General features: G+C 50.7%; 1 pseudogene; it reads right to left on the reverse strand.

Annotated features, from left to right (window-relative positions):
• The window catches only part of LOC122390361, an 86,780-nt pseudogene extending 61,080 nt beyond the window's left edge, over positions 1-25,700 (reverse strand).
• Between the last annotated feature and the right edge of the window lie 791 nt (positions 25,701-26,491).

A 26,491-nucleotide genomic window follows, 5' to 3' on the forward strand; every position in this document is an offset into this window, starting at 1 on the left:
GCGACGGACGGGGTCAAGGGTGAGCGATACGAGGCACAGGCATGACCTCTGGCCGGCCTTCAGACTGCTTCCACCTGCAGTTGTCAGACACCGGTGCCTCCGTCATACAGCAGTTTTACTCCTGCCGCTGGCGTATGGTTTTGCTACAGCATGCATCTTATGATACAGGTCATGACCGTATCTGCAGTTGGGACCCATTTCGCACGTGCGCACGTGCAGGGTGCCGCTTCCAGATCTCGAGAACGGCTGGGCCGATTGTGCTCAAATTTGGCACATCGCTAGAGACCGGTTAGTAAGGTGCCGTGCACAAGTCAGTTGGAGGTACCCCCTCGAAATTTCGCACGTGCAAACCCCACCCTCTCGCTCGCTCCGTTAGTCGCCCCAAAAGGCGTTATACTGGTGATAGGCCTCACCATTAATAATTGGTGCTAGGTTCTGTCCGATTACGGTATATGCGCTCATTACTTCAGCGGTGACCTGTACCTTGCGAACATATCAAACTGTAAGATGGTTGTCTGTTTTGCGCGAGAATTCGCCAATCTGTGATTTTCTAACTTAGCGGTTATCGACATATTCTGGCGCTGTTGTGACTAAATGGCTTCTTTAACACTTTTGAACTGATGAAGGACCGTGTCCGAAATATATTCATTTCGTTACTTATTTTGGTCTTTGGAACCTTTTGCTTTTCGGAATCATTGAACATAAGGTTATCTTTAAAAGAATCATATGTCATAATGCTGTCCATACAAGTACTTCGTCATTAACCCCCGCCGGCCGAGGGGGGGCGGGTGCCGCCCCCCCCCCCACAGGGTTTTTTCGCGATAGCTCCGAACACGCTGGCGATAGAGAGCTGAAACTTGGCATACCTGTCCTTTGATTCAAGCCGGATCTTTTGACACCAACCGCATTTTTGGGTCAGGTCAGGTCACTGACCTATGACGTCATAAGTGAACCTCTGCACGATCTTCAGATGTCGCAACTTCGCAACGCCCTCACTGCCAGAGGAGATGTCACAGGGAAATGAAACTGGCAGGATCTAGTATCCATTATGAGTCTCACAACTTGTATATCTCGGATTTTTCCTAAAGGTCATATGAGGTCGGGTCATTTTCGTGACCTCACCATTATAAGTCAATGGGGAAAAATGAAAACTGCTATTCTGGCGCCGGGAACGATCTCCAACTATCTCAAGCACACAGAATCGTGATTTGATGCACTCCTTGCAAGGTTAGATGCATCACTTTTGCAATGTTGACCTTGCGTGACGTCATTTATGACGTCATCAAGGTCATATTAGTTTTTCGTCAATAACTCTTGATGGAGCTAGCGAGTCGGGAAAGCCGCCAATGGACTCAGAAAGACCTGCCGAATCGAATGATATGCGACATGACCTCTTTCGACCAACTTCGTGACCTGGGGGTGCTGGCCTGACCTTGACCTGAGGTCAACACCCCAAGTTGACCTGACCCAGACAAAAAGTATATCATTCGACGCGCCTGAGCGAGGCAAACACGATGCTGCCAAAATCGCGGCTCTGCGGCCGTTTTTTTGCGAAGTTATTCACCAAAAACTGAACCGTACCTTGGGGCACTTGACCTGACCTCAGAGGTCACCGGTTGACCTAGGACCTTAAAATCGGGTACCAATCTCTGCGTCTCGTAACGGCGCACACGCTCGTTTTTTCCGCGACGCGCTAGCTCCACCAGGGGCGAAACGGCGAGGGGGGGGGTCGTACCCGCCCCCCCCCCCCCTCGGCCGGCGCGTATGTAGAAAACCAATAGGTCCGGCGAGGGTTAACTTGCAATCATGACATGGATTTTAATATAACCGTCCGGAGTCGGAGTCGGAGTCGGAGTCGATTTTTGAAGCCGGAGTGGTAGTCGGAGGCGGTGCGAGCTGGCGCCGCCACGGCGACACTGGACCAGACCTGATAATCGGACACCTCAACATTCAGTCGTTGAAGCCCAAACTGCCGGATCTGCGAGACGACATTAATAGAGTTCACGGATTTGATATATTGTCACTGTGCGAAACTTGGCTGACGCCGGCTGTGCCTGACCGGCTTATTGGCGTGAGCGGCTACAGACTGTTCAGACGCAACCGGCCAACCTCGCTCGGCCTACCCAAAGGCAGGGGAGGGGTGGCCGTGCTGGTACGAGATAGCCTGACCTGCGAGATGTTACCGACGCCCAACACAGGAGTCGAAGGATCCAACTTGGAAAGCATCTGGGTATTGGTGCAGGCCAGCAAACATCGCACTGTGTTAGTTGCGTCTATGTACCGAGTGCCTTCAAACACTGTGCGTCAGCTCACTACCGACCTGGACGATTTAGAGTGTCAGGTACAGACCATGCTCGCCAGCTTTCCTCGTGCCACGCTTGTGATATCCGGGGACTTAAACAACTGTTTGTTAAAAGCCAAATCTTGTGTGACACCACACCCGCTTCTGAGACTATTTACTACCTACGGACTGCATACTACCAACCAGAGCCGTGCCACGTACCGTCCTGCTGGAAGTTTACTGGACGTCATCGCCACTAACCGCCCAGATCTCATCCGGCGTGCTGGAGTCACGAGATGTCACTACGGCGGACCACATGACTTCACCCGTGTGATACTGGCGCGCGATGGACGTACTCAGCCCAGCCATGCCTCGAGTGTGTACAAACGTGCGATGAGCAGGATTGATCTCCCGTCATTTAATGAACAACTGTCTGATACTGACTGGACGTACGTGTTCGCGTGTGATTCGCCCGAGCGAAAGTGGCACTTTTTTCGTCAGATCTTAACTGATCAGCTTGACACGGTCGCCCCACTCAGACGCGTGCGCGCGCGGCGGCTCGCCTCGCAGCCGGCGTCCGCCGAGACACAGCTGCTGCTGCAGCGCCGCCGCGCGGCACTGGCTGGAAGCGACCGCGCCGAGTACAAGCGTGTGAATCAGCTGTGCCGCGCAGCTGTGCGGAACGACTGCCGAGCGCAGTACGCGAGAGAAATCAGTCGACGTGATCGCGGGGGACTGTGGCGAGTGCTGCGACCGGTAATAGGGCGCAAACAGCAGCATTGCGAGGCTCCTCGTATCACACCGAATGCTCTGAACCACTACTATGTAACCGTAGGCCTGACCACTGCTGCGAGCGTGCCCACTCCAACTGTCTTTGTGCCCATTCGCCTTCCTCGAGTTTCGACAGGTGCATTTAAGGTTCGGACAGTTGACATTGACACGCTATATGCCGTACTCCTGTCCATGAAGCCATCAGGCTCTACTGGCAATGATGGAGTTAGTGTATGCATGCTGCAAAAATGTTTCGCGGGTGTTGCTTATGCCCTGCTTGATGTAGTCAACGCCAGCCTTGCTACCGGAACTGTACCGAAGGAGTGGAAGCATGCGCTTGTGACACCCATTCCTAAAGGAAAAGTCTCTGCCGAGCCATCCGACACGCGACCCATCTCCATTCTGCCTGCCATCATGAAATTAGTTGAACGTGTTGTGCAAAAACAGCTATCAGATTACCTCGAGAACAACCATTTACTTTCGGATGCACAGCACGGCTATGGAAAACAACGCTCTACCGAAACGGCGCTTCACGTCATAACTGATAAAGCACTTCACGCCATGGAAAACGGTCAAATTTGCCTCTTGGTGCTCTTGGATCTATCAAAATGTTTCGATGTTGTTCCTCACGACAAATTGTTAGAAAAGCTCGCCCTTTACGGAATAGATACAGACTGGTTTAGCAGCTACTTGGCAGATCACACTCAGCAGGTTCGGGTGCAGCGAGCGGATGGTTCGGCAGTGCTATCTGACGTCAGAGACAACGTCATTGGTGTGTATCAGGGCGGTGCCTTGAGCTGTATCCTCTACATGCTTTTTGCAAACGATCTGAGCTTGTGCGTGTCAGACAATGTGACTGTCGTCCAATATGCGGACGATACGCAACTGATGGTAACGGGGAAGAAGGGTCAGATGCAGCAGCTTGTCTCGCAAATGGAGGGTGCACTGGCTGATGTGTATAGTTGGTTTTGTCAAAATGGGATGAGGCTGAATGCTAAAAAGACACAGATGCTCGTGATGGGAACACAGGCGATGCTTCGTGGGCTGCCGCCGGTCACGCTCAGTTTCTGTGGGACGGTAGTGCCTGATGCCAAGGTAGTCAAGAACCTCGGAGTGTCAATCGATCGCCATCTTACTTTCGAGTCGCATATTGATGACATGTCACGCAAATGCACCGGAATTCTAATCGCCCTGAACCACGCACGACATGTGATACCTAGGACTGCACTAAAATGTATCGTTCAAGCACTTGTTCTATCGATTGTGCGCTACTGTATGTCAGTGTACGGCTCCTGTACTGATACGCAGCTCCACCGTGTGCAGAAGATTGTGAACTTTTGCACACGGGTCGTGACCGGTAAAGGAGGTACGACCATGCAGTGTCCCAAAATTTGCCAGTTAGGGTGGGAAGTAACATCCAAATCAAAATAATTTTCCACTCTCACCTCCAATTTTCCAGAGCGATTTTTCACTCCCTAGTTTACCAATTAAGAGCATCTGCGTGCACTCTGTACCTCTCTCCATATTCGATTCAATGATCTTTTAAGGCAGCTCCCACATCCTCCAACACTCACAAATTAGGTAATTGTTGATATCTGTTTTCTGCTCTTTTTTTGTACTCCTAACTGGCAATTTTCCACTCTCAGCCCTCTTTATAGTGACGAATATTCCCCTCTGACACCCAAGCCAAAATATAATTTTGGGACACTGCGACCATGTGTCCGGAGCTATACGGCAGCTGGAGTGGTTCACAGCTAAACAGCTGGTATCGTACCACGCAGTATATGCCGTCGAGCGTGTGATTGTGTCCGGTCAGCCCGAGTATTTAAGACAGACCATCGGACCCAGAGCCTGCCAGCGGCACCAGCACCAAACGAGACGAGCCGATTCGTTCACCCTCCCCGCTATTCGCACAGAGTCTGGGAGACGCCGTCTTTGTTACCGAGGTGTGTCGCTGATGAATGACATGCGCATAGAGCCCGGCATGCCGGCATTTAAGGCTACGTTGAGGCGGGCTATTATGTCGCTATAGGCTGCTGAATGTAGCACAGATGTGTCCGAGTCGCTGATGGTCAGTTTCGATGTGTTTGTATAATTGTGGTGATGGATATGTGCTTGTGTGCGTGTGTCATACTTTCCATTTTGCTTCACCGTATGACGTGACTGAGCGAAAAGCCACCGTTTTGTGTGGACCTCATTCGAATACATCTGAATCTGAATCTGAATTTGAATCGGAGTCATCCTAAAATCCATCGACTCAGCAGCCCTGCTCCTAGGACATGTGTCAAATGGCTGCCCCAAGTTGTGTCTGAAATTTGGTGGCCCTATGTCTTACGGTTCTTACGCTATTAACGATAAACTCAGCGATTCCTTTGCCGCTGATATAGTCCAATTTTACCCTGACATTGTACTGGTTTTGTTGGCCTGGCGACCTGACCTGAAATGACAGACCTGAAATTTTCAGGGAAGGTGCCAAAAGGTTGCCCCAGAGGGTATGCCAAATTTGGCGGGGCTACGCACCGCCGTTTTTACGTGGTTCGCAAAAAAAAACTTAGGGGGGTTGCATCAACCCCCCTGGCCAAAACAGTCGAAAGATTAGCGCGTGGCACCACGACTAGCTTAACAGTGAAACACAATTTTTCCTAATAGGGGGCGTTTTGGACGATTCCCCCCTATCGCTGTGGGGCCATAATTATCAGCAAATACGAAATGTGAACTGGGCAAATAAGTCACACTAAAACTAATTTTTGAATATTATTCAGCCGTTAAATCCTATGTGCGCTAACCAACCTTTCAGTAATTTACCTGGCGAATCCCGTGCTGTGTTCAACAAAATATTTAAAACGACGGTCCAGCTTTAAAAAATAACGGACTTTAACCATTCACTGGATGTTTCATTATAATATCCACAATCCACGCTGGCATGGACAATAGACATCAATGCGTGAAAAAGTGTGACAAAATTAACAGGCAAAACCAGGGTTTCGGAGTCGGAGTCGGAGTCGGAGTCGCCCGGAGTCGTGGCAAGCAGCCAGGAGTCGGAGTCGGAGTCGGTCCAGCCGCCTCGACTCCGACTCCGGAAAGCTAACTGAAGTCGAAAATCCGTGCTATCACTTTTCACCAGTGGCCCCACGGAAAAATTCGCTTCCGGTGGCGGTGACCACAAATAAGTTATTTTTTCACACATCTTGTTTTTGTTCTGAAAAGCTAACATTGCACATTGCAACTTCCACTATCCAATGTCAAAGACTTAATAACAACTGTATATTTTCTTTCTTCTTTTATCGCTCCAAAAAGTGCCTAACATAAACACAGACCGACATGATGGCGATGCCCGTGGTAATGATACGGTCACACTCGTGCTTCTCGGCGGGTTTTCAAGCTGGCCGCCAGCCGCTGGTCTCTAGGATTCAGCTGCGTCCACGTGGGAGAAATGGTGACCGCATGAACGAAACCGGAGCGATCTCCCGGTTCGCGAACAGGGTGTCCGGAAAGTTCTGGCACCTCTTTTGGACGTTGTCTAACGCGCGCTGTGATTATTGGACTTTCAAACAATCATCGCAGATATGACCCCCCCCCTCGTTCACCGCTCAGCTAGGGGTCGCGTAAATATGACCTTGAAACCGTTTTCAGTGCTAGGTACCTATATGGGCGAAGATGCGCCTTGTCGCTGAGAGCCCGCGCGCGGGGGCCCGGTGCGGCTTGAACGAGGCGCGAGTTGCAGCGCGATGCGGCGTTTCCCGGCGAACGGTTGAGCAGGCAAAGGTGCATTCCGGATCGGAAATTTCTTAGAAAATATTCTCACTCAGTTACAACCGCGGTATGCCAAAGCTGCTGAGACTGAAGCAGCATTTCAGCGGCAATCGAAGAAAATCTGGGGTCTGATGGACACAAATGTTCCATCATCTTCGTCAAGGTCAAATAAATGACTGACAGGCTGGTCCACGAGGGGTTCCTGGACACGACAATCAAGGCGACTTGCATTAACCCTCGCCGGACCTATTGGTTTTTTTACATACGCGCCGGCCGAGGGGGGGGCGGGGCGGGTACGACCCCCCTCGCCGTTTCGCCCCTGGTGGAGCTAGCGCGTCGCGGAAAAAACGAGCGTGTGCGCCGTTACGAGACGCAGAGATTGTTACCCGATTTTAAGGTCCTAGGTCAACCGGTAACCTCTGAGGTCAGGTCAAGTGCCCCAAGGTACGGTTCAGTTTTTGGTGAATAACTTCGCAAAAAAACGGCCGCAGAGCCGCGATTTTGGCAGCATCGTGTTCGCCTCGCTCAGGCGCGTCGAATGATATACTTTTTGTTCGGGTCAGGTCAACTTAGGGTGTTGACCTCAGGTCAAGGTCAGGTCAGCACCCCCAGGTCACGAAGTTGGTCGAAAGAGGTCACGTTGCATATCATTCCATTCGGCAGGTCTTCCTGAGTCCATTGGTGGCTTTCCCGACTCGCTAGCTCAATTTGACCAAGAGTTATTGACGAAAAACTAATATGACCTTGATGACGTCATAAATGACGTCACGCAAGGTCAACATTGCAAAAGTGACGCATCTAACCTTGCAAGGAGTGCATCAAATCACGATTCTGTGTGCTTGAGGTAGTTGGAGATCGTTCCCGGCGCCAGAATAGCAGTTTTCATTTTTCCCCATTGACTTATAATGGTGAGGTCACCAAAATGACCTGACCTCATATGACCTTTAGGAAAAATCCGAGATATACAAGTTGTGAGACTCATAATGGATATTAGATCCTGCAAGTTTCATTTCCCTGTGACATCTCCTCTGGCAGTGAGGGCGTTGCTAAGTTGCGACACCTGAAGACCGTGCAGAGGTTCACTTATGACGTCATAGGTCAGTGACCTGACCTGACCCAAAAATGCGGTTGGTGTCAAAAGATCCGGCTTGAATCAAAGGTCAGGTATGCCAAGTTTCAGTTCTCTATCGCCAGCGTGTTCGGAGCTATCGCGAAAAAAAACTATGGGGGGGGGGGCGGCACCCGCCCCTCCCCCCTCGGCCGGCGAGGGGGGTCATTTCGCATTTCCAACAGCACGGAGCGCCCTCCATCAACGCCACTGCCGTCCAAACCAAACTGAAAGAGGAGCTCGGCGGACCAGATCACCATGGTGAAATGAGATTAGGCCACCTTATTATCCCAGCCTTAACCCGCTCGACTAAGGCATGCTACGCGTTTTGCAGAATAAGCTCTAGGCCACCTCTCATCCCAGCCTGGAGTCGCTGAAGACTCGCATCATGACAGCATGGGAGGACAGGAGATGTCCTGCATCGTCAAAACCCGCAGGCGTTTCCGCCCTTGCGTCGAGGCCGTCGTCGGCACAGACGGTGGTTACAATGAATGGGCACTTAGCAGAAGCATGTGACTTGGTGTTCCTGGTCATTGTTTTGTTCTATTGTTGAGTATGTATGGACCAAAGGCATTTATTTTAAAAATGTTGAAAAACGCCAGGACTTTTCGGACACCCTATAGACCTAACATGGCGCATCATATCACGCGGAATTTTGGCAGCCACCATTGCCCTTTGTATCAGACCCGGAGTCGGAGTCGGAGTCGGAGTCGGAATCGGTCAGGAGCCCGGAGTCGGAGTCGGGGTCGGAAGAGCACTACCACGACTCCGAAACCCTGGGCAAAATATCAGCAGTGCCGGATGATTTTACCCCACTTACCAACATCATCCAGGTCAATGGTGAGCAGCACTTGCTCCCTGTGAGCAACACTCGTCAGCTGGCTGGCATACTTGAAATCCTTCCGGCGTCCTTCCTTCACGTGAAACTCAACCAGAAACTGTCGCAGCTTGGCTGAAACAAAATTTAAAAAAATGAAAGGTGTAGCTTGGTAGCTATGTCAAAATAGGTATAAAAGTAGGCAGGGGTCACCAACGAACGCACATCGTTATGCGGTATTCTGCAATAATCGCACACTATTCAAAGTAAATTCTACCCTAAGCAGTTAACATTTTGCACTGAAAAAATGTAAAAAAAAATTAAGGATGAGAGAATTCTCGTCATTATCCGGCGCTTGACGAGTCTCAAGCCATACACCATTTAAACCTCCCCCGCACATGGGGGGTGGTTGCCATCCCCACCCCCCAGGTAGTTTTTCTGCTCTGCACTCAACATTTTTAAAGCTAGAAGCCTGATTTTTCGTATAGCTTGTAGCAGATCCAGCGTTTTATGTGTAATTGAATCCGTATCAAAATTTTGAAATGCTATTTACTCGTTAGTCCGAATTATCGTAATTCATTTTTCCTTTCATTATCAATACATCAAATTTCCTGTTCGTCCGTTTATTCCGTCCTGATTCGTCCTGATTCAGTCTCAATCCGTCCCTAAAATTCCCAGACAAAAATGTACAATTTCAGATACACAATCCCGAGGTGTTATTCTGTCAGGCGCTTCCGCCAGACAGTCGATAATGAAATTCAAACTCGCCGAGCTGTAACATCCTCCCCCCCCGTAAAATCAAACTGATTTTGCTCATTTTCGGCAAGTTTTCGTCTCTCCGAATCTGTAGTAGGACAGTTTGTAGATGACGCAGTTGAGCAGCGTCCGAGAGCCGCCAGAGTCGACGCGGAACTCGCCGCGCTCCGTGAAAAAGTCGTTTCCTTGATGTCCTGCGGGTGTTCTCCCTTGGCGATACGCCCCATCCAGAGAAACTTGTTGATGTCGTCACCCGAGTAGCGGATCATTCCGCTGAAGATCACCAGCACGTAGTCCACGTCGAGTGCCGTCATTATCTGGTAGCCGGCACTCTCGTTGGACGACATGACCTTGCCTACCAGCGCGATGTGGCTGTTGTTCCACGTGTTGTCGTCCACCAGCGTGGTGCGATTGGCCATGCCCGCTATCTGATAGCCGTAGTCCCACAGGGACATGACGCGGGCGTCCTCGGGCGTGTTCTGCCACAGCCAGTAGTAGCCCTCGCAGAAATTGTCCAGGATGTTCCTCTCTCCGCCGCTGTAGGAGGCCAGCACGATGCTGGAGCTGCTGTAGGCGTTGCTGGTGAGCCAGGTGCAGTGGACGGCGAACATCATCAGTATCGTGATGACGGCCACCAGGCTGAGTGTTTGCACGTTCATGCCCAGTCCGTCGGACTCGGCCGCCTGCCGCTGGTGGTGCATCTTGCGCAGCTTTCCGGCCTCCGGTGCACGCTCAGAAACGCCGTGCTCCAGGTATTGTTGCATGGCTTGCTCATGTTCAGATCGTCGCCCGGAACGGTCCAGAGACATCTCGCATCGCTCCTGACACTTACGAGCCAATCCTTCATTTGATGGAACGTCGTCAAAGTCCGCTTTGGTGTGCCAGCGCACCTCGTATCTTCCGTTCGCGTTACGTGAGCAGGTCTGTTCAAAGTGCCGAACTGCTGCGCTCTCGTCAGCTCGCTTCTCTTCTACTTTCGATGGAAACGATGGAGGTTCTATTCCGATGGATTCCAGCGTCCACAGCCGCTCCCTGTCTTCTTTGGGTGTCCCAGCGTGTAGAAACATCACGCTTTGGTCAGGAGCTGTCCCATCGGTGGTTGCTCGTCCTCCCAGCACCCAACCGAATATTGTCTCCCAGGCGACTGGACCATCCTCTCCAGTTGTCACAGGACCATTCACGATATCCTGATAGTAATCCATGCCGATTAGGACGTTGTTGTTGTTGTTGTTGTTCCCTCCGGCCCCCCACTAGGGGGGCGTAGCCAGACGGCTCAGTTGGGCTCGAAAGCCGGCGGCCAAAGCCGCCACCACGCCGTCGTCCTGTAGGTCGGTCATCGTAGGGTGGATCGTGCCCACTCGTGCCAGGCGGCGTCCCGCCAGCGCCGGGCAACGCAGCAGGACGTGCCGTGGGGTGTCGGCCTCCTCTCGGCACACACGGCACAACGCGGCCGGGCACCTCACGGAGCCGCACTGCTCGCATCCAGGCGACGGTCGGCGGCCGATGCGGTGAAGGTACTGCTCCGAGCAGGACCAGTGGCCGGCTCGGAGCTGGTGGACATCAATCGCAGAGCAGCGGTCTTCGCCCTCCACCGGGCCCGGCAGGCGGGAGCCCCAGATCTCCTTGTGCCACCCGTCCGGCCAGGCCTCCCTCCACCTTGCAGAAGCTGAGCGGGAGGCCGCTCTGGTCACTGTGGTGACATCTATAGGTGTGTCCTCTTGTGGCAGGGCACTGGCCTCCTTGGCGAGGCCGTCCGCTCTTTCGTTCAGCGGCAGCCCACAGTGCGCCGGCACCCATTGCAGCTGGATAGGCTGGCCGGTCGCACTGATGCCTTGTAGCGCCTTCCAGATGTCGGCTGCTACCGGCGTCCGCTGGGCCGCTGGACCGCTCTTGAGGAGAGCCAGTGCCGCTTTTGAGTCAAGACAGATGATGATCGGGCGCGTCGTATCCCGGTCTGCTGTCGAAGACAGATCCTCCAGCGCGGCCTTCAGCGCGAACAGCTCCGCTCGCGTACTTGAGCAGAGGCGGCCAGCGGCGACACGGACCTCTCTTGTGGCACCGTCGGGGGCCACGATCAGCGCTCCTCCTCCACCGCGGTGCACTCCTTCCTCGGCAGAGCCATCCGACCAGATCCAGGTGGCGTCCGCCGGGAACGACTCCAACCGCTCCTCCGCCGCCCTTCTTCTCAGCTCCGGCGGGCGGTCCCTGGAGCCGTCGGGGCCCACCTCCAGGTGGAAGGACACCTCTCCGCCGTCCTGCCATGGCGGGGCGGAGACATGGAGCCGCTCCTCGATGGTGAGGGGCTCGCCCCCCGGCGACAGGCGGGCGAATATCTCACGGCCTCTGTCTCGCCAGCCGAGGGTCGCCGCGAGACGTCTTGGTGGCGACGAGTCAGCCAGGGTTCTGAGCGGGTCTCCTGCAGGCAGCGAGGCCGCCAGAGCTAGCTGGCGCGCCGCTCTGATGTCGCGGCACATGTGTGCAGTGGGAAGGCCCGCCTCCGCCATCAGAGCGTGTGACGGGGTCGACGCTAGGCAGCCCGTCACCACCCTGGCGGCAGCTCTCAGCTCCCGGTCGACCAGGGTGAGGTGGCTCTCCGACGCAGCAGGCAGCCACGCACCCGCTGCATACTCTAGTGCACCCCGTACGTAGCCGTTAGCGACGGTTCTCAGCTGCCGCTCGGTCAGGCCCCATCTCCTACCGGTCATGCGACGGAGGTGGGCCGTGCGGGGGCGCACCTTCTTACGCAGTTCGTTGCAGTGGGCTCCAAAGTGTAGCAGCCGGTCGAAAGAGACGCCCAGGAGACGCAGTGTGGTACCACCGGTGACCTCCGCTCCGGCGACCCGGATGGAGAGCCTCGATGCGTCGCGGGCCCACTGGGACAGAACAAGCGCCTGGGTCTTCTCCCCAGCGACGCGCATCTTCCATCGGTCAGCCCACGCGGAGATGGCGTCCGCTGCTTGCTGGGCTCGTCTCCCTGCCTGCTCTATTGTGGCTCCGCTGCTTAGTGTCGCTGTATCGTCAGCGTACATGAAGATTTCGGTACCGGGAACAGACCTCAGGGCGGTGATCAGGTCCGCGGCCCACAGCGTGTATAGTGTGGGGGCCAGCACACTGCCCTGGGGGAGGCCGGCTCGGTAGGGGCGCTCTCTGCTTCTTGTGCCGTTGACCACCACAGCCGCTCTACGGTCTCGGAGAAACGCCCAGACCCAGTTCGTCAGGCACTTGGGTACTCCGAGCCGGAGCAGTTTCAGTCGGAGCATCCTGTGGTCTATGACGTCATAGGCTCTGGAGAAATCAAACGCAAGCAGGGCGAACTTTTCGGCGGTCTTCCCGTCGACCGGTTTTCCCCTTGGTTTCGGCCTGTTCCATCCATCTTGCACGCGCTGAACGAGTCTAGCCAGGTTTTCCTCGGCCGATCTGCCCCGGCGGAAGCCGACCTGCTCGCATGGGATTAGGTCGTCGCGCTCGACTACGTGTGTGAGTCGCGCAGCGACCAGTCGCTCGGCGAGTTTGGCGAGGTGGCTGGTGAGGGCGATCGGTCGGTGGCTGGAAGTCAGTTTCGGGTCCTTCCCTGCCTTGGGGATCGGGACGATGGTCACCCGCCGCCACGCCGACGGCGTGAGACCCGAGGCCCAGGTCTTGTTAATCAGGCGGAGGAGCGCGGCCTTGGCAACCGGGCCCAGGTGGCGCAGATGTTCCGCGCAGATGTCATCCGGGCCCGGAGCCTTCCGGCACTTCATGTTTGGGAGCTGCGCTTCCAGCTCCTGGGGTGAAAACGGAGAACAAACCCCGGAGCGGGCGCCTCCACATTGGCACTCTCTTCCGTTGAGTGTCCTCAGTTCCGCCTTGGTCTTGGTGTCCTGGCGTTTGGCTCGTACTTGACGGCTCACGTTGGCATAGGTCCTGTTGAACGCCTCGGCCTTGTCTCGGTCCTCCACGGCGCAGCGGCCGTGATCCCCGAGAGCCTGACCGGGCGGGATCTCAACAGCCTCTTCCATTTTCCGTAGGATCTTGTGGACCCTTCCAATGCTGGTTGGAATTAGGACGTCGATATCATCGGAGTGCCATTCAGCCGGAGAATCGGCAAGGACTAGGTCTTTCAGAGGTTTGTACCCTTCAGGTCGACCGGCGCCTCATTGAGTGGGCCGCAGATGCGGTCGATTTCTGAGACGGTCAGGTTAACATATTTCATGGGGTCGCGTGTGTTCATCAGGGTGATGTTGACCGACCTCATACGCTTCTGTGCCATGCGATTTCCACCGAATGTTGATATTGTTTTTTGCTGCGTACCGCGCTGTTCACACTTCAGCTCCTGAGAGAGACCGGTCGATATGAATGATTGGTTGGATCCGGTGTCCAGGAGGACTCTGATATTCTTGTTGCCGGCGGGTCCAACAGCCACCGCCCGAGCTGTTTGAAACAGAACCCTCTTTTTCTCCACGACCTGTGACTGCGCCGCAATGATCGACTCTGCAGGCTGTTCTTCGGCACACAACATAATGTGATGTCTTTTACCACAGCTCTCACACCGCTTCTCGTCGTTGCATGTCCGTGCGATGTGCGATGGGCCCAAACAGTTGAAACAGGCCCCAGCGGCGAGAAGCCGTCGCCGACGCTCATCCACAGATAGCGTTTCGGTCTTCTTGCATTGCACGGTTTCGTGTCCTAAGAGACAGAAGGCACACTTCGGCGTTTTCTTGGTCATGACCTGAAGTGCAGCGGCGGATGAATTCACCGGTACCAGCGTCGCTTGGGAGGGGACCCTCCAGCTGCGCTTCTGACTGGCACCCTTTTCTGTCATGCGCATGCTGTGAAGGGTCTGCCCGCTGGCTGTCAAGAATTGTTCGGCGGCACACGAGATTTCCTCCAAAGTACCATGGCCGTTCCGTTTCAAGAAGAGCTCTAGTTCTTTTGGGCACGCCGAGAGGAACTGTTCAATGAGCGTCAGCTGTCTGAGACCATCCAGCGAAGCCCGAATTTCGCTCAGCGACATCCACTTCTCCAGGTAGGTAGTCAGGCGAGTGATGTACTGGCCCGGCGTCTCGTCTGGTTCTGGAGGAGATTCACGTAGTCGCTTGCGGAAGCCTTCGGCAGTTAAGCCAAATCGTTTCAGTAATGCCTCTTTGAGTACGTCGTAATCATCTGCTTCTTCTGCGCTCAATCGATGATACACTTCTAGGGCTTTTCCAGTTAGATGTGCACTGAGGGATACCGCCCAGTCATCTCGGTCCCAATCACTCCCCTGTGCTATTCTTTCAAACCGGGTTAGATATATGTCTATATCTTCATTTTCTTCGTATGGAGGGAGTTTCGGCAACTTCCTGGAAGTTACAGGCTGGTTCACTTTGGAGCTATTACTTAGACGAAGCTTTTCGAGTTCGAACTGTCTTTCTTTCTCCCTTTCCTCACGTTCTCGTTCTTTTTCTCTTTCTTCACTGTCCTTCTCTCTCACGAGTCTTCTTTCTTCCCGTTCCTGGTCCTTTTCATACTGCTTTGCTGCGAATTCTAAGGCTTCCAGTCCAAATAGACCATGGTTTGCAGCTAGTTCTATGTAGCGATCCATTTTCTATCACAGTGTCCTGTCACGGTCGCCAGATTATGTAGCAGATCCAGCGTTTTATGTGTAATTGAATCCGTATCAAAATTTTGAAATGCTATTTACTCGTTAGTCCGAATTATCGTAATTCATTTTTCCTTTCATTATCAATACATCAAGTTTCCTGTTCGTCCGTTTATTCCGTCCTGATTCGTCCTGATTCAGTCTCAATCCGTCCCTAAAATTCCCAGACAAAAATGTACAATTTCAGATACACAATCCCGAGGTGCTATTCTGTCAGGCGCTTCCGCCAGACAGTCGATAATGAAATTCAAACTCGCCGAGCTGTAACATAGCTGCTTCTCTATCCTTTCTCAGCGTCCACTGAAAATGTCAAGTTACTGTGGTTTTTGGTTTAGGAGATAAAACTTTGTTTTTCAGGTCATGTCATGACCCTAACGACCCTAAAGAACATCTTGCGTTAACTATGGGTCTTGTGAGCTTTTGACACCTTGATTTCGGTATGTTTTTGCTAGTCTTACCTCCCACCTATCATGGAACATGTTATTCGACGATGTGTAGATGTCAGGGTCAGGGTCAAGGTCAACCTAGGTCGTCTAAAAACATTGCATTTTAGGCTTGCTGAACTTACTTTTCGTGAAGTTTTTTGACTGCATTTTGGGTAAAAGCTTCTCAGATCATGATCTCATGTAAAAGGGACACACAAACCATTCGGTGCACACATCAGTATACACACAGACACACACAGACATGCAAACACATATCGTTGACCTTGACCTAGCATGACCTGAAATGACCACAGCCAGTGAAAACCTAGTCGGATAGTGTGACAAAAAGCTGTTCTAGCTGGCCTGGCACCACAAACGGCAGCGCCATCGGTATATGATGGGCACCGCACGTGATATTCCAACGGTGGCCCCAAACAGCAACATTTTTAATTTGACCTGACCTGGAAGGTCAATGATTGACCTAATGAGGTAAAATTGGGTACCATTGGATTCGTCTCTTCCCAAAGAATCTGTTGGTCTTTGCCGCGAAGCTCTATCTCTAGCAGGAACGAAATGGCGCTGGGGGGGGGGTGCCACCCCCCCCCCCCCTGTGCGTTCTAGGGTGGGAAAATGGCATGTGCGGGCGAGGGTTAATGCCCCCCCCCCCAGATTATCTCTAAAAAAACACATGACATCAGATACAGGAGGCGGTAGGCATGAGAAAGCTCTCTCAAGACGCATTTTGAGCAATTCCAAAACTAGGAATTTGAGCTTACGTGACCGGTCAATGTCAGGTCAATGGTCAATCTTAACCCGCGCCCTAGTGGGATCTGTTTATAACGCGACCTGGTGGGGGGGATTTTGCCCCCCCCCCCCTCGTATCTCCGAAACTACTGGACGGATCCGCTAAATTCAAAGGGCGTTTCGAAAGCCATGTCAAATTTGTCGAGGGAAGTCCAATTTCATTGACCTCTGGGTCAGGGGCGCAGCCAAGGGAGGGGGGGGGGGCACACTGGGCTTTAGCCCCTCCCAAATCTAGCAGGCGCCCAGGCGCCCTGGATTGCGCCTTCCACGATCATTTCGGAGCGCCGAAGGCGCCTTTCTAATGTCCAGCACTTGTTTGGCTCATTGTTAAGAAGTATCCAAAAAATTAGGAAGGTGTTCTTTCTATAAATGTATTTATTTTGCGTCACGATAACGGTCTCGAATAGTGATTTCGGGAGGAGAGCTTACAAATGGCGTGGTAAAGCTGCCTAGTGACATCACGGGTTACTGATATTTCAATTAAGGTCCGAGTCATCTGAAAAATGAAAAGAGGGTTCATCCAACCCTCTTTCCTATAAGCGCGGTAGTGAAAAAGGCTGTTTGGTTCTGTCATTGTTTTGGACACCAATGACCATACCTGTCCGAGATGAAAGTTACAGGACGCATATATATGGTGTCCTCCAGAGGTCTCACAACTTGTATATCTGGGAATTTTTAAAGGTCACATGAGGTCAGGTCGGTCATGTGACATCAATGTTATAAGTCAATGGTGAAATATAAAAACTGTTATTTTGGCGCCGAGTATGATCTAAAACTATCTCACGTACATCGTATCGTGATTTCATGCACTCCTTGCAAAGTCCAATGCTTCACTTTTGCATTGTTAGCCTTGCGTGACGTCATTTATGACGTCACTAGGGTCGTACGAGTTTTTCGTCAATAACTCCCGATCAAATGGAGCTAGAGAGTCAGGTAAGCCACCAATAGACCCGGAAAGACCTTCCGAATCGAATGATATGCCATATGATATCCTTTGCCCAGCTTCGTGACCTGCGGGGCTCTGACCTGACCTTGACCCGAGGTCAACTACTTAAGTTGACCTCGCCCAAACAAAAAGCATATCATTCGACGCACCTGAGCTAGGCGAACACAATGATGCCAAAATCGCGGCTCTGCGGCCATTTTTTGCGAAGTTATTTACTAAAAACCGAACCTGTAACTTCAGTCACTTGACCTGACCTCAGACGCTACCGGTTAACCTGAGACCTTAAAATCGGGTACCAATCGCTGCGACTTGTAACCGCACACACGCTCGTTTTTTCCGCGAGGCTCCAGCTCTATTAGAAGCGAAACGGCGTGCTGGGGTCGTATTAACCCGCGACCTGGTGGGGAGGGGGCTATTTTTGCCCCCCCCCCCCTCCAGACTTTTCAATATATCTCCAGAACCGCTGCGCCGATCGTCACCAAACTTTCAGTACCCTCCTGGACATCAATTTTACACATTGTGACCAAAATTTTTTCCAAAAGCTATGATAGGTTGGCCGGAAATGACGTCAGAGTGACGTCATGTTCTGCCGTTTTCGACCCAAAAAAGGGTTTCGCGGGAAGAGCTGTCAGGCCTATAGCTTTGCATTACAGAAAAATGATAAAGACATAAAAGCTGTAGAATTGACAGGACTACAAAACTGCTATCTCGGATTTTTGAAATTTTTTGATTTTGACCCCCAAAAATAAAAAAATAGATTTTTTGGATATAATAGTCGAAAAATCCAAAAAGTTTTTTGAATTTCGCAAAAACCGGAATAAATGTGATAGTCCTTACCGCCTTCCATCCACATACCAAATTTTAGATTGATACCTCTTTTTTTGGCGAAGTTATAGCGAAAAAACTGTTCAAAATTGATGACGTCAAATTTTCAAACTCAATTTTTAGCCATTCTAGACGCCGTAGCGCAAAACAAAGACCACCATTAGACTCCCCGTGACGAGCTGTATCGAATCAATACCCATTTTATGCAAAACTATCAACTTTAAAATTTGACCTTTTTTGGCCTGACCTTAAAGGGACCCTCCCACCTTCAAAAAAGTTAATGAATTGGCATGAAAGTGATGTCGCTCGATTCAGAAAGAGCAAAAACAAATATCTACCAAATTTCACCGAAAAATATTCACCGGTTTTCAAGATATTAGACTTTTACTTTTGTTTACTTTTTTGGGATATCCGCTGTTCCTAGCGACTTCATTTTGGAAGTGCGGCGTTCGCGGCAGATGTTGCGCGCAAATAGCATATACCACCACTGCTTTACAAAGATGTTAGTATAAGGTTTTAAAATCGTTAGATCACCGCTGACGTCACAAATTCTAAGGGGGCATCTCAATGCATTAGCCCCTTAGAATCCGAAAACTGCAAGTTTGAAATTCCATATCTCCGAATTAAAGCATTTTTGGATGTTGTGAGTGCCGAAACCGGTATTTGCAGGCCATGGCCACCAATTTGGCTATCTCAACTCAAAACTAATGTTAAGGTGGGATGGTCACTTTAACCTGACGTTGACCTGACCTTCACCAGAAAGTAACCTAAGCCGTACCTGATAGTCTTATAACCAGGGCTGCGGAGTCGATGGATTTTCGGCGACTCCGACTCCGACTCCGGCTTTCAAAAACCAGCTCCGACTTCGACTCCGACTCCGGGCAGAATTGTCGACTCCGACCGACTCCAACTCCCGACTCCGACTCCGCAGACCTAGCAGGGCTGCGGAGTCGACAGATTTTCGGTGACTCCGACTCCGACTCCGGCTCGGGTTTCTAAAATCGACTCCGACTCCGACTCCGGTCACAACTGTCGACTCCGACCGACTCCGACTCCGACTCCGCAGCCCTGCTTATAACCAACACCATTGAGTTGGAAATGAAAAATTGGCCATAAAACATGCATCACACAACCTTAGTAAAGTTGGGCTCATGTGACCTGACCTGTAACCCTTGGTGACCTGACCTGTGACCTGACCTGGTATTGTCAGTGACCTCTAATAGCAACATATCTACTAGGCAACTGACGCCCTATCGCTGATTCTCGACAAAATGCGTTTTCCTCGGTGTTACAGCGCATTCCCTAGTAGACCCGTGAACGGTGAAACATTTCATCTTTGACCTGACCTGTGACGTCATCGGTGACCCCGAGGTCAATGAAATTTGGTTTCCTTCGACAAATTTGACAGGCCTTTCGAACGCCGTTTGAATTTTGCGGATCCGTCCAGTAGTTTCGGAGATACGAGGGGGGGCAAAAAATAGCCCCCCCCCCCCACCAGGTCGCGTTATAAACAGACCCCACCAGGGCGCGGGTTAATCCCCTCGAAACGCATTTTGTTTGCGGGAAAATGAGGAACTTATGAAAGAACACCTTTCTAATTTTTTGCATGTCGATTTACAATGACATGAAGTTCATCTTGAAAAAATAAAAATGTGAAAAATTTTGGTCCCAAAAAACATTAGAGGCAAATGAAAAAAGAATAAGATTTTTGTTCAACAAAGAAAATTTTTCTTTGGAATTTTTAAAAAGTTATATTAATCATTAACCCGGGTTACATAGCATATTTGAAGAGGCTCAAGCTCGTTAATTTGGCGATAATTTCGATGCAGTGGTCTTCAAATATTTAGAGGGGATCATTTTGTAAATTGTTCAGCACCATTGGCATCTTTTGCAACATCACGGACGGAGATATAAGCTTGCAACAAACCCTATGTAAACGCGTCTATTGATTCATCGCAAGCTTAGTGCTGTTCACCGTTTGTTGGTTGCTTAACCCGTTTTTGAGTTATAGGCCATCAAACTCACCGTGATAAACCAAAGTTAATAAATGTAATGCAATATAACTCAAAAAGTTTTGATCTGAGAAGTCTGATATTTTGCCAGGCGTCTTTGGGGCCTATGATTACCCCTAGAACCGATTTTCATTCAAATCTGAGAGATGAGGGTGACGGGCCTGGTACGATCTATCGTGGAATGCCGTTTTTACTTTTTACTTTTTTTTACATCGTATGCATCCGAATCCAGAGCGAGCTAAAAAATTACCTAGAATTCGATCATTTTCCCTTTTGAAGGTAGGTACTCGCGGCTGCAGAAAGCACTGGGCCTAATTATTAAACGCCCCCTCCTATCAGCGGCACACGAAATCGACAAATATCATCCTTTTTAGAACAGTAGGAAACGAAAGCTTGTGAACATAGCTGTACCTACAACAGTGCATAAGGAATTTACATTCTGGGAATTTTTGAAATTCGGAGAAACTCAAGTTGTCAACAGGCATGCCCCCTTGCACGTCAAAGACCGCCTTAAAACAAACGTTTACAAATGAAGGCAGTATTCGTATGTTCGTTGTCATTGCAGCAGCCTAGCAACATGCAGGGCGTTCCGAAGCAGTGTTGCCGTCCTGGTACTATAGTACCAGATCTGGTACTCTTTCGACCTTTCTGGTACGGAGGTACGCAGGAACGAAATCTGGTACTTTTTCGCCGAAATGCATTTTTGGCATTTTAATATTTCTTTCAAGCTAAAAAAAAAACAATTATTTTAGTCAGGAAGGATGGTGTTTATCATAATTTGTCATGCATCAGATTCGGAATTATTAATAGGCCTACCTATTCCTGTTGTGTGCTAGCAGAAGTAAACAAGTGGAAAATTCACGCGCCATGCCGGCTGCCAAGGACGGGCCGCCGGCTGCAGGCTGAGGTAGTTTTGTCCAAGGACATATAAGAGTTTGTGTCGTCAGTTGGGAATCGGAGTTGTATTGTGAACAGTGAAATGTGAGTTGCGTCGACGGCCGAAGTGCTAAGGGAAGAGTCTTGTTTGAATCAGTGTCCCAAAGTTGTGCGATTTGGTTGGAAAACTAAATGACACCCAGCAAATAATAATTTTCCATTCTCACTGGCATGATACTATGGCAATTTTCACTCCTTCATTGCAAGCTAGGATCCTGGGTGCAATCGCCAGTCTCAACGGTACACTGGAGTGCCCCCTCCCCCTCTCGGAAGGGCAGGATTTCGATTTTTATGCCAATTTTAGGTACACATGAATTCGGGCTTTCAGCTGAGCACCTTTCTGTCTTTATGGGGCGACGCTGGGAGACGATTAAGTGGAATGACTGGGTTAAATGGGTAATAAATTACTTGCTGGCATGAATATACCGCAATTATGTCTATTTTTATAGTACTGAATTAAGAACGTTTTGACCTACTACGATCCGATCTGGTATGGTACGCAGCCAGAAACAGCCAATCTGGTACGATTTGGATGCGATCTTGGTACGCTGTAAAATCTGCCCGCGGCAACACTGGTCCGAAGGCGAATTACACTCGTGCTAAAAAACTATGCAGGCAACTGCCAATGCACTTCAGTGAGGAGAGGAAGGGTTAATGACTTATATGTCAAATGTCAACATCATAGAAATGGCTTTATTTATTGAGCTGTGCCTATTGTACATAATTCAACCGATCTATGCATTTCGTTTCTTGCAACCTACTCACTCATGCTTTCACTCCAGCTTCAGAGTTATCATCCCATATTGTAAGCATTAAGATATTGATTTCTATGGCGGTTTGCAATTGCTAGCCACGTCTTATCTCAGTGTGGTGGACGCCCCCGCATCGGCCCACTTGGCTGCTCTAAAATTGACTTATGGAGGAGGATGGTGGCTTTTATTTCGGCTTCTCAGCTGACTGCGGGGAGCTCCGTCGCTCAGGGGCCCGGGAACGATTTTCAAGTTGGGGGGGGGGGGGGGGGGGCGAGCCTAAAATACTTGACATGATGCATATTAAACAGTGGCGTAGCTAGGGGTCTAAGGGGACACGTATCTCCCCCCCCCCCCCCCATCGGGTTCAAAGGGAACCTCGGGTCCGAGGGGCCCTGCGGCGCCATTTGACCCGAGGGTGAGGCCTGAGGGTTAACGATGGCAATTTCTACTCAGAAGGGCCCCATGGGGCTCGTTAGAGCACCTCATGGGCCCTAAATAGCCACACTACGATCTCCATAAGGGCCCCACGCCGGCTTCTGAGGGCCTCTTGCGGCTTTTAATGACACCTCGGTGATCCCCAAAGGCCCGTTACTGGCCTCTGAGAGGTCTTACCGGCCTATGAGGGGCTAGTTCTAGGGGCATTTCCTGCCTGTGATGGTTCCACACTTATTTTTCTGAAGGCCCCATAACGGCAACTGTGGGGCCCTCGTCGGCGCCGATGAGGGTCCACACCGGTGTCTCTTGAGAGTTTCACACCCCCAACTCTGAGTGCCTACACCAATGCCTTATTAAAGCCCTATATCGGCGGCTCCGAGGACCCTTGAACTTGAACTTGAACTTGGCGGTTTTGAGGAATTGCCTTTGCAACGGCTCCTCCTTTTCTTTTTAAACTTTAACTTAAACTATCGCGCTATGAGTTGGTTCGGGGTGCTGCGGCGGTCCCACACCCAACCAACACCTGCGCATCTAAAGGCCACCCACTGGTGACTTTTGAGGACTCCACACCAGTGACTCTGAGGGCCCCACCGGCGTCTGACAGTACCTACCATGCCGATCTCTAAGGACCCCACAGGACTTCTTCTGTCGGCCTAAGGACCCCTTGTCGGTCACTGAGACCCCCTGCCGGCTTGTAGAGAGTTCGCGTCAGCAGCTCTAAAGGCCCCGCACCCGTCTGTAACGGCTCCAACACCAGCGTCTATGAGGGCCCACAGCAACGCCTGTAAGGACCCTCATCGGCGCCTCTAAGAGAATCACACTAGCACCTCTGAGCGCCCACACCGGCACCTGCATGGCGGCCCCACACCGGTGCCTCTAAAGGCCCCTTGCCGGCGGCTCTGAGGGCCTTACGCCGGTGATTCTGAGGGTGCTTCCGATAACCGAAGGCACCACACAAGCCCTTAATGTCGCTGAGCTTTAATCCCATACCGGCCCTCCGAGGGCGCCACGTCAGTGCACTCATTGCCCCACACCCCTCCCTCACACCCGGAGCGGGTAAACTGTGTTATGCCTATAGCAACGATTTTACCATCGTTGTACGTTATATATTTCTCAAAGTTGACTCAAAATGGTCCAGTATAAAATCTGGCCTGCCAAACTTATGGCCAAGGTCAAGCCCAAATCAAAGCGGGATGACAATAGCAGATGTTGTCAAATCGATACTGTATCAGCAGAAACCATTCAGATGGCAAGGAAAATGCCGTGTGTTGATGTTTAGAAGGAAACAAGAAGGAAAGAAGTCCGGAAAAGGGAGGAAAGATCTTTTCTCGCTGCCTCAATGTTGAGGGGGCGCCGCCCCCTCGGCTCCCAAGTTGGGGGGGGGCAAGCGCCCCCGCTGCCCCCCCCCTGTTCCCGGGTCTATGCCGTCGCTGAGGTAGGAGCAATATTTCGCTTATGTTTGGGACTAATTTCCTCACTTAATAAACATTTTAATTTTATTTTAATTGGTTCATGTAAATATTTGACGCGTTCTCTTTCTATTGATACCATCCACCGGTCTGAGAAGTATTGCCTTGCTGCGTAAGGGCCGATTAAAGATAACGCTTTTAGGGGTATCTCTTCAACATGGGGCAGGAGCAATAAATAGAGCACTCTAATTTTAGCTTATTTCCCTGGTATGTCACCAACTGAATTGTTTTTATTTTGTCCAGTGACCAAGGGTGAGCAACATCATCTGAAATATATGGACATGTGAGTTAGATATTATTATCCCAGAGAATAATCCGAAAAGTAACTATACATAGCTAATTTCCTGGGGAAAAAATGACTTTAAAACAAAGCTGGTTTGTTCTTCTTGCACCAGGTCAAGGTGGCAGCACTTCTTTTCCAAAATCAGTGCTTGTATTTCCAAAATCGTGGTTTCCTCACTGAGGAGTGAAATAGGCTTCATCATTGCCAAAAATAGCTGATAGTGTTGTCATTTTTGGCACATGGTTGCCAAAAATTGCATGTGCTAAAAATGACAACGATTGACCAAACCTCCCCCGACTGAGAATGTGCATTTTTCTTGTTTGTTAAGTATTGACGAGCTTCAGTTAATATTTACCCATTTTTGGATTCAGGATGTCAAATAATGTAAGATTATGAAAAATTATCCTTGAAATCTTCTCAGGACTTTATTGTTATCTTGACATTTACACATTCTACCAAGCCCTCCCACCCAGACTGCAAAGTATGGCACGTAGGTCGACGAGGCGCACCGGCCCAAGTTCAAAATCCGCACCAACCCTTCAAACTGAGCCGGAAAATCCGCACCAAAGCGGACCGAGAGCCCAAAAAATCCGCACCGAACCCACAGGCAATTATAATGCAAGGGACTATTCATCTCACTATAATTATTTCCCGTCCAATTTCAGTTTCACTTACCTACCGCTTGAGCAACGCTCACCACGGGACCGCGCCGCGCTTTTGTACCCACGGTACATAGCTTGTACCGGAAGTTTGAAATAGAGCAAATAGACGGACGCCGGTGAAAACAGGACGCCGGAGGGCATATTGGGTCACGTAACATTCGGAACTTCTCCCCCTCTGTGGGCCTTCTACATGCTAAATGTCACGTGGGAATTTCACGAGCCTTGATCAAATCGCCCCAACAATCTTTTGTACGAGTGAAACCAATGACGTCCTTCCAAAGTAGCGTGCTGATTGGCAATCCAAACCAGCTGCTCGCTAGTGTGACATACCAGTCACCACCGCAGCCAGTCTTCATTCTAATGACGTCGTAATCACAATAATTCCCGAGGCGAGAATGGATTTGTTCTGCCACAATTGCTAGTTCGTAGAGTAAATCTAAAACCTTGGTCCGTCACCGTGCGTCACCGTGGCTGGCATGCATTTGTAGGGCTTTCCAAAGAACAGTCAACAAGGGAACCCGGCCAGGTAAGAAGACCAAGCGAAGTCCGCACCGCACCAAGGTCCAAGCCAAATCCGCACCGCACCAGGCTAAATCCGCACCGCACCACTCCAAAATCCGCACCAGCCGAACAAGCCCGCACCGACGAGATCTCGTCGAAATTGCCATACTTTGCAGTCTGGCCTCCCACCAGACCTGTGTTTAGAGGGATACCGATGCAAATGTGACAACCCGACCATCTCATCAGCATCACCATCAGAGCTCTCTAATTTGAGCTTATTTCCCTATTAACTCTGAAGTCACCAACTAAGACGGCGCAATTCCAGTTGATGTAATTGAAACTGTCTCACCTTTTTCCTGTTCGTAATCTCGAGTACGGCTTGCCATTATTAACTTAAGGTGGATTGTTCCACAGAAATCGCCAGCCAGAGCTTAAAACGAAAAGTAAACAATATATTGCAATTGAAATTGAAAGCAATCTGCCAGCACCCCACACGCGCCTCGGCTGAGCTCACTGACGCGCTCAGGGTATATTGACCAATCCGCAATATTGACGCGCTATTTTTCGGCGCGAAACAAAGTCCGACAATTTGGCGCTTAAGCGTATTTGGAAATTCCGACCCTGACGAGCATCTGTGGTAGAAAACCACCACTTTGGTAGGGGAGACTACTGCTGTCTGCTACAATTTGCATTGCAAGTGTCGCTATAGCTGCGACATCTATGCATAATGCATTGCATATACTGATACATATAACCGGAAACCGCGACATGTGTGTGCTGATCATAGTTCGCGATTAGCGACGGCACCAGGGTGGATCCAGACTTTCAGTTTGAGGGTGGGGGACTCATGGCCGGCCCGATCCCCGGCAGTCAAAGCTGCTGATCGAGGGGGGGGGAGGAAGGTCCAATATGATGCCACAAAAGACATGCCTATTGCCTATAGGTATATAAGTGTGTATTGGTCATTGGTATCAACACTCAGCAGTGTGCCTCCTAAGATGTTAGTGATTTTTATCGATTCATCAAGTTGACGATTTGTTTTTCGCAGATATCTTAACCCGCGCCCTGATGGGGGGCCATTTTGCCCCCCCCCCTGTGGTTTTTCCTAAATAGTGAGAAAACGGCGGCGCGCAGCGCCGCCAAATTTTGGGTACCTTACCGGGCATCAATTTGACACCTTCAAACAAAATTTCAAGTCACAGGTCACCTCAGGTCAGGAGTTATTGAGGTCAAACTGAGGTCATGTTCGAGTAAAAATGAGCAAAAAACATGACATCTTCAAACGCTCACCAATTCTACACTTAAAGGGACCCTCCCACCTTAACATTAGTTTTG

This window comes from Amphibalanus amphitrite, unplaced genomic scaffold (genome assembly GCF_019059575.1).
Source record: "Amphibalanus amphitrite isolate SeventyFive unplaced genomic scaffold, NRLGWU_Aamphi_draft 000393F_arrow, whole genome shotgun sequence".
In the NCBI taxonomy this organism is placed as follows: Eukaryota; Metazoa; Arthropoda; class Thecostraca; order Balanomorpha; family Balanidae; genus Amphibalanus; species Amphibalanus amphitrite.